Source organism: Trachurus japonicus, chromosome 10, assembly GCF_045865225.1.
Source record: "Trachurus japonicus isolate A0001 chromosome 10, Traja_1.0".
Classification (NCBI taxonomy): Eukaryota; Metazoa; Chordata; class Actinopteri; order Carangiformes; family Carangidae; genus Trachurus; species Trachurus japonicus.
The window spans coordinates 6,177,233-6,186,222 of record NC_140916.1 but is presented as its reverse complement, the minus strand read 5'-3'; the positions used below and the strand labels follow the sequence as shown (position 1 = coordinate 6,186,222).

Genomic DNA, 8,990 nt, shown 5'->3' with positions numbered 1-8,990 from the left:
GTGCAGAGGGAGGAGCTAGGGGCTGTTCACTGACAGTTCAGGTGTGTGTGTGTGTGTGTGAGTGAGAGTGAGAGAGATAGAGAGAGAGGAGAGCTGTATTAGAAATATTATAAATTATAAACATTATTTTGGGAGAAAAAAAAAGTTCTCTGCACAAAACACATACCGAAACCGTACCGAGAACCGTGGCCAAAAACCGAGGTACATATCGTACCGTGGGCTACCTGTACCGTTGCACCCCTATTAGAAACAGTCTTGATTTTTTTTTTTTTACTTCCTCCTCTTTGGTAACCAGGTCCTGTCTCACTGTCTTTCCACACATTTATATTTAAAATGCTGTGTTTTTGTGGTTTCTCCGTGGTGTGTGCTCTCATGTATGTTCTGTTGTGTGGACGTTGTGTGCACTCAAATACTTTTTAACAGTGATGCATGTCGAAACAGATCGACACAGACTCTCTGCTCAGCACTAATGGCATGTCTGTTTATGTGCTAACTGACATGGATATGAAGGATTTCAAGTAGGAAACACACACACACACACACACACAATGATATCACTCTCTTTCTGAAACCATGCAAATCCAAACAAACTACAACTGATGGTGTGTTTGTGTTCTCTGCTCTTAGGCCATTTTATGTCCCTGTGTAAGAATAACCTGTGTATAATATTCACTCAGACTCAGGACTGTATAAGGAAGAATTGTCTCTTTTAGTTTGGACAGTAGGTGCATTAAATAAATTGGTGTTTAGCTGGAGATCTTGGCTTTAGGGTTATAGTATATTAAATATCATTTGAATTTATTTTGTGTCTTTGAGCTCCATGTAGACTGGAATTGTTTTAGTTATACAATGTGAATTATGGAGCCTGCATGTACTGCACTGTCGGTGCAGATGTGTGTGGGTGAATTCACTGTAGCTTAGGCAAATTTAGCTGAAGATGCAAATGTGCAAATGATTCTGAGAGCTCAGTCTGAGGCCGAAATGTCTGATTAATGCATTATTGTAGACACACTTTTCCACCGTATAAAGGAGCCGAAAAGTTGCTTGAGTCTCTAAAAATGCAGCTTTAATGTAGTTATGGTGCCTATATGGAAGCTGTAATAAAATAAAACTCTGTCTATGGTTGTACAGAGATGACATGAAGAGGATAAAACTAAAACATCTCATCTGAGGTGGAATAAATATTCAGAGTAAACATGAGTTAAATGGTTTATGCGTAATGACAACAACAGGAGAGAAACTCACACCTCCAGTCATCACCCCCCCCATCCTGCCCACACCGTTTAGGCTGACGGCTGTGAACTTCTGAAAAGAGCATAATGTGAACATGACAGTTGAAACAGCAATTACATCTCTGCCCAGGGCAGTTAGTCTCGCCCTTCACCCCACCTCAGTCACCTGAAATGAATTATCCTTACACACCTGTCTGCCTCTTTGAGCACATGCACGACGCTTTTTGCATACCTCTCTGTCAGTCTGCCCTCTGGCCTCCATTCAAAATCAAACTCACACACAAGTGTAACCAAATGTTTATGTCTTCAGAGTGAATAGTGGGAGGTTTTTTTGCAGGGAAACAACAGCACCATGCTGTAACCACCTCTTAGCCACCTATTATTACTTCCCAGCATCTGTCCCTACACGCCTGTATTACCCAACACAAAGACATTATCATTAGTTCCTGTACTTTACTTACCTTTAGCATCTACCTACAGTACAGTATCTGTCTGTTTACATGTGTGTCTACCTGCTGACCTGAACACATGCAAATCTCCATGTTGTCTCTCTCTCTCTCAGTTCTTTTATGTCTTTGTGTTGCAGCAGGAAACAGGAGCACATGCAGGAAACAAACTCCAGGAGAGCATGCAAATAAGATGAATGCAAAGTATAATCTACAAAACATATTCTGTTGAAGATAAGTGGCTGCAAATATGTTAAAGCAGAATGATTGTTTTTCTTTCTTTAGTGGTCACTCTTTGGTTTAAAACTATTAATTTCCTTTAATGTCCAACATTAAAAGTTTCGACTAAAAAAAACATTCAAACATGCACAGATTTCAGTTTAGAGGTTTTGTAAGATTGAATCAGTCAATGTCTGATTTCACTACACCGTGTGCCACTAGATCAGGTTCTCAAAAATCAGGACTAAGGTCTATTAGAGTGTTTCTGACACAGTACACTGAGCAGGTGCAGTTTTTCCAGTGGTGAAAGAGGTCACGCTTTTCAGCTTCCTGTCAGTAACAGAGAAATCTCCTCTGACATGTTTTATCATCCTCAGTAAACCTTTCATAACCCGGCACTGGCAGCATGTGCTGTACGAGCTGCCTGTTCTCTCGCCTGTAATCTCATATATTCACAGTTTCCCCTGTAGATATGAAGATGTATGTTGTCACACTTAAAGGGATAGTTCAACATTTTGGCAAATTGGCCCATTTCCATAATCCCTATAGTTTTAGCAGTAGGTTCATTACCTTTAATTGTCGGTGCAAGCTATTTTTAGAACGGCCGAGCCGAGCGGTGGGCAGCTCAGAGCTACGGAGGTTAATGGGATTTCTTGGTTTCCCTCATCAAACTCATCAAATACACAATCCAACAACTCCAAAACGCTCTGGTGACAGTTTTTCATCAAGCAGTCTCTGCATTTACCTCTAAAACAACTCTGTCTGGTAACGTTGTGTTATTATCTCATAGCGTGGTGAATGTGCAGGTCACAACTTGTCCACAGAGCGTTTTGGAGTTGTTGGATTGTGTATTTGAAGAGTTTGATGAGGGAAACCGAGAAATCCCATGAGCCTCCATAGCATAGCTCTGAGCAGCTTACGGCTCTGCTCCGCCATTCAAAAAATAGCTTGCACGACAATTAAAGGTAACGAACCTACTGCTAAAACTATTATGGCAATGGGCCAATTTGCCAAAATGTTGAACTATCCCTTTAAGGAGGTGTAGTAGTTGAATATTTATCCACTGATGGGTATGTATATGATCAACCTTCAGGTGTTTTAGCTGCAGACGGCGTTTAAATATCAAGACACTGAAGTTCTGCCTGTTCTTTTCTCTGTCTCCTCTCCGGTTTTACCACATATCATCCCAAACTAAACATCCCCGGCAACCCTTCACACACCCTCAGCCATGTTTGACTTTCGAGTAAACTGTACAGTTTCCCAGTGAATTAGATCAGCACTTGACCAGTTGCCAAGTCCACTAAAAGCCATTAGATGCAGTGCACGTTAGCTCACCAGGACAAATGGAGTTTACAATCTATTTAGTGGTCCAGGTTTATGTAACCAGACATACAGTAGTTCTTCTCTTTGTGATGAAGTCAGGTTGTCCAGAGGCACAAAACATCAGTCTGACTTTATCACTTGTTGTGCTAATTTTTTTTTTTTTTTCAGGTTTTTGACAGCGACAGTGATCTTTTGAAATTCATACTGATGCCTCAGGCTGACTAAAGGAAACATCCCTTTATGCTGAAACAAACAGTTAGCCAGTTTGGTACATTTTGATTCATGATTCAAGACAAAATGTCTCTCAAAAATGTGTTTTCTTCAGTTCTGTTTGATTTTCAGCCTCTTAAAGCAGAAGTAAGCGATCTGGTCGTTTTGGCTAACTTCCTGTCAGCCAATGGAGTTAGCAGTCCCCGCCCTCGTCCCTACATCACCACATTCACGCGCATCCCTTGGCTGCACACACAGAGAGGACCGCCCCTTTATGCCGTTCTCTCTCCTCATTGGATAAAGGTTGTAGGATACAAGGAAAGTTTTCTCCTCGGCTTACAGCAGAGCAGAGTGACTGACAGACCCGTGTTTCGGACCAAACACTCTATATAAGTGATTGCTGTTGGAAGATATAACCATTTGAGACTTATATTAACACAAACATTCTGCTTACTTCTGCTTTAAATGAAACAACATGAAAAAACCATTCAACCATTGTCAAGATATTTCACTAAAAACATGAATATTAACCTCATAGCAGCACTAAAGGTTAAATGACAGGGTCAACAAAGTCACAGACCAGGAATCTACAAACATGACATCATGGCAATCTGGACCAAAGCAGAACAACATTAACATCCATACATCATTGTAGTTCAGTGTTGGTACAAAAGACTACTGTATGTTAGGAACATGGATGGATGTAGAAGATGAGGTAGGCTACTGGAGTTCATCAGTTCATAAAAACAGATACACAGCGCCAGCACAGCTGCCCCGGGGCTTGCCAAATTTCATTACCATTGTCTGAGATATTGGCACCAACGTCACGGTAGCATCTGGTAAACATTGAGGTACAAGTCAGCTAATTACATTGTCCATTACTATTCTCTTTATTTCACTGTCAGAGCTGCTGTAGGACTAAATAATATATAAATTGATACTTATCAGTAGGTGACGTCACGGTGCGTTTCCACCTGGCCGCCGCCATGCTGGGTACCGAACACTGAGTTAACCTCTATTCAGCTCAGTGCAGCCACATCCTCTCTGACCAGAAATGACTGCTGCCTGATGTAGTTTGGATATGGATATTTCTCATTTTGATGGCCTTGCCTTGAAAGCACACACCTCCAGCACCTTTCTGCTGAGACGATCTTTGACAGCGCGGTGCGCCGCTCTCTCTCCCGTTTAAAACTTAATCTAGCTCACCCAGCGGACCTCTCTCTCTCTCTCCTCGTCTCTCTCTCTCTCTCTCTCTCTCTCTCGCTCACTGTCTCTCTCCTGTTACTTATATGTGTTTAACCAAATACACGAAAAGCCAAATCAAATCAAAAATGCGTAGCCCACTTCTTTTTTCTTTTTTAACTCACAGACATTTTCATAAAGTAATAAAATATCTGGACATTTTGCCATCGTTAACATTGAGACAAAAGGCTGCAGGAATGGAAGAAGAATTCGGCAAATCATCTTATCACGCAAAAAGGCACAACAAACAGGTTTTGCACAATGGTTTGCACAAATACCGTAGATGACCATTTATTAGCCCGGGCGTTTAATATGCTAAATCGACTTGGACCCCAGGCGTTTATAAGAACCAGGCGCGTATTTGCAACAGGCTACAATTTATTTTTGCAATGAGCAGCACCAAACCATCATGCAAAGAACAAGGAGGTCACCATAGGAACACTGGAACAAAACTACTTTTTTCCCCGACGCATCAGACAATAAATAAAAAGACAGTTTGTCTGTGTAACCACGACACAGGGAGCTGATCAGAGCAGTGTTATGAATGATAACGGAAGGGGGGGTCGCGATCGCGGTAATTTCAACACTGTACATTAGCGCATTTATCCATATCCCTATATTCCTCAGTCTAGCGCGCCTGTGTTTGTGTGTCTGTGTGTGTGTGTGCGCCTGCATGCGAGAGAGAGAGAGAGCGAGAGGAGGGGCTGACTGACAGAAGAGGTGAGAGCCGGTGAAGCGCTGTTAAAAAAAACTTTTGTTTTCTGTGCAAGACGTTTAATTGAACCGGCGTTTATTATGCCAATGAGGTCGGACCCCGGCGGCTATTAGAGCACAGGCGCGATTATTTGGTCATCTCACAATCCACACCATCTACACAGCTACGTTATCAGCTCAGCTGTTATTAAAACCCAACTCATCAGGACGCGATGACCACCACTCACATTAAACAAACCGTTAACTATTAATCCACACTCAAACTGAGGCAACAATAGTGTTAACTGTACTCAACAAGCTGTTATTACAAGGTTTACAACAGATATGACAGACAACCTGGGCCGTGTGTGTGTGTGTGCGCGCGTGTGCGTGTGTAAGAAAGGGAGGGAGGGAGGGAGGGAGAGAGAGAAAGTAGGTAAAAGCTGCTAGCTGTTAGCTACCGTAGCTCAGGCGTCGGTCTCCCGTCAGGTAAAAGCTGCTGTTTATTCCTCATATGAAGCTCATGAAGTTGTTGAGCCTCTCCGGTGCAGTTATCCATCACTGCTGTTGAATTAGCCGCTAAACTGCTGGACGCTAAAACCGAGGGGCCGTCTGTGTGTTTACAATTCACGAAAGCAACGTGAACGTACGTGCTGCTCACACTCAGTAGAGTGAGGCAGCCCTTGGCGTAGGCTACATGTCTCCCAAGCTGTTTAATGACGGTAAAAATGAAACAAAGTAAATATCCTGCATCGTTTCTCTTTTCTGTGCTGCGCTGATCAGAGCGGCGTCCCTAGCAACTGTGTATTTTACTTAGCAATGATCTGTTAAACAGGAATAACAGACTGTTAAATGCAAAATCAAGATGTAAATAAATATCAGAAATATCAATAAATTATCGGAATACGACATTCAATAGTGCCATGTAATAAAAAAAGGTTTATCCACTATTTTTGTGAGATTTGATGTCACAGCCCATAGACTGCCTTTGGAAGTCGGTACCCAAGATGGCGCTGTGACCGGCTGCGAACGCTGTGTGACGTCACGTGATATCTATCAATACAACCATACTTATTGCCGGCATGTTCCCAGTGTCCTCACTTTGGTTGTGAGTCGCAATCTTAAGAGTCGAGTCAGATTCCTTTAGGCTGAAATCAACCATATTTTCTGAACTCCTTTTACTGCTTTGTTTCCTTTGGTATCCGCTGGAGCTAAAGTGACCTAATGGGTGAAGACAACGGCTGTCCGACTGATTATCAGTCACTTCAGATGAGGACTGACAAAGACGACTCACCCATGTCTTTTATCCTGAGATCAAAAAGGCGTGAGATGGATTCACGCAGCATCAGTGTCCTGCAGCGGTCGTGTACATCGTAATCTTGTCACAGTTGTCTGTAAATGATAGCTGGCATCACATCTTGACTGTTGTTCATGGCTACAGGGACCAAAGGATGGATTTAGATTACTGTCTGAATGTGGCTCAGTCTTCGGGGGTTTTTTCTTTGTCGAGGTGGAAACCAAGATTTGTGGCTTCATGGGGCTAAAGCTGTGATCTCTTGCTGCTGCTCAGAGCTGCCCATCAAATCCAAGACTGGCTGCTACACACACACACACACACACACACACACACACACTGCCCTGAAATGACATTTAGATCAATCACAGATGTTTCAGGCTGCACACATGCATGTAAACCGTGAAATCACGCATTAGATTAGGGCTACATGCTTGTAACCATGTAGATACAAACACAGATACGGGCATGCATGCATGATCAAACTGTATATACACACACACACACGTGCATGGTGAGTGGTTCATGCTGCAGACAGACATTTCATGGCCGCTGGTTTGAGTGATGGCAGGAGCTGATTGCATCAGTGTTCAGGCCAGGGAGGTGAACGCAAACACACAAACACACACGTACAGTACACACATAGCGAGAGAGCAGAGTGAATACACATACACATATTACACACACACACACACACACACACACACACACACACACACACACAACAAACAAGTCCCTGATGATGGCGGACGGTGATGAATGCTGTTTAATCCTGTGGTCAGAGTGTCCCAGGTGGGAGGGGTCAGACCTTCTTCTCAGGGCTATCTCTTACAGGCCAAAGGTTCATCCACAGATACAATGGCTGCAGTTATTCATATGCAGAGGAAAGAATAGAGGGTTAGGCTTAAACCACTGCCTCCACAGAAGTAGAACCACGGCTGAATTATAAAGATATTTAAAGGTTGAATATGTAGAATATTTATTAAAAGCTATATTTTTTCAAAAATAATACATCCATGGGGCCTTTAGAGGGGTACAGAATGAAAGTATTGCTTTTCCATAAAAAAAAATTTTTTTAGTCTGAATTATTATTTTTAATTTTTTTGACGGGCTCGACAATGACTTTCTGTCAACGTTCTGTTTACATTCGTACCTGCTTGTAGCCGACACGTGGCTCAGTTCTCCGCTGTTTTCCTGTCTCCTCCCGGTCGGATGCGTTTGTTTCCAACCAAGCCTTTTTAATAATCAATCGGTGGATCAATGGATTATCATATACTTGTGTAGTGTATTATTTACCTGAACTTTTAGCTTTAACATCAGGTGTTATGTTCTTCTTTTTATGTGTGTCCTGTTGTTCACATTTTTCCCGTGACAGCCTTGCATAAGGTTATCTTATGCAAGGTCGTAAACTCTATAGGTTGGATCCTGTCTCATGTCCATAAACGACAGACATGAACTGTGTATGTTAAACATTTATAGAACACGTAATGCCTGTCATGATGAGATATAGATAAGATATAAGATAAGATAAAAGGTGGAGTTTTGGAGTTAGAAAGTATATAAGATCATGGTTTTGAGCCTTAGAAGAAAGATCCCACTTTGGCACCAGGGATGCTTCAGGATTCGGCATTTTTGTACACTGTTCTTCTACTTGTTAATAAACTTCTTTTTGAACACAAGTGAAGACGTGTCGGCGGTGATCCCTTCTTTTCATCAACACATCAATATACCACACTTGTTAGGATGGGTGTATTTGTGTAGTCTTATCTGTCATAAACACGTTTATCGTCGCGGACTTTCGGTGCCACGGAGCTCCTTTTTTTTTTTTTTTTCCAACTTGACGAGAGCAGTGACAGCGGAGGCTCTGAGGCTCTGAGCAGCAGCGGTGTGGAAGGCAGAGAGCCTCCACTCTCCCTGTAACAAGCTACAAGTCATTTATTATGCTGTTAATGACGGTAAAAATGAAACATAAGGTAAATATCCTGCTTAGTTCTCCTCCTCTGCTGTCCTCTGATCAGAGCGGAGTCCCTAGCAACGGCCCGTTTTACCTAGCAACGGTCTGGCAATCGACTGCTGGAATTCTTTTTCTGTTGTTTTTCTTGTATTTCTACATAGTCAACCTTTAATGAAATGATACTTCGACACAAAAAAAACTCAACTGAATTAACCTAAAATGCAAAGTTGCAGTATGTGACGTCATTCAAAAGACATTATAGATTCAAGGCAACTGCTCTGTCTCTGTTTTTTTAGGACATATAGCAGTTGTAATCTTTGCTTTTGAAATAACAATATGACTGAATGTGTGACTATTTAAAAACAATGACAGTGTGA

At 42.1% G+C, this 8,990-nt stretch overlaps 1 protein-coding gene across 1 annotated transcript in view; it reads left to right on the top strand.

Moving 5' to 3' along the window:
• The first annotated feature begins 385 nt into the window (after nucleotides 1–385).
• The window catches only part of ctbp1 (C-terminal binding protein 1), a 207,229-nt gene continuing 198,624 nt past the window's right edge, over nucleotides 386–8,990 (top strand). The window contains exon 1 of the mRNA XM_085789041.1: nucleotides 386–394. The gene's annotated coding sequence lies outside the window, so the exon portion shown is untranslated. The remainder of the gene's footprint in view (nucleotides 395–8,990) is intronic.